Here is a 322-nt window from a genome sequence, read left to right as displayed (position 1 = left end):
GCAAAAAGTGCCCACTCCGTAAGACCCATGTATTTGGACAAAGTGCACAATTGTAAATGACCACAAATATTCACCTTTGATAATAATGTGTATAATTGTACAGGGGTCATCCATTTGACTAAGATCAGACTCTCAGACCCCTTTTGTGGTGTATCAGGGGTGCTGATACCTAAGACCTCTCTTTGTTTCCTGTTACATGCCTGATTATATTTATCTAGGTTCCTGTCTACCAGACAGAATCCTCCCCTGGTCCCTCTCCTGCACTTCCCCTGGCCCCTCTCCTGCACTTCCCCTGGCCCCTCTCACCCCATCTTTCTTTCCC

This window comes from Tupaia chinensis, unplaced genomic scaffold, assembly GCF_000334495.1.
Source record: "Tupaia chinensis unplaced genomic scaffold, TupChi_1.0 Scaffold145156_1, whole genome shotgun sequence".
Classification (NCBI taxonomy): Eukaryota; Metazoa; Chordata; class Mammalia; order Scandentia; family Tupaiidae; genus Tupaia; species Tupaia belangeri.
This window is presented reverse-complemented; position numbering follows the sequence as displayed.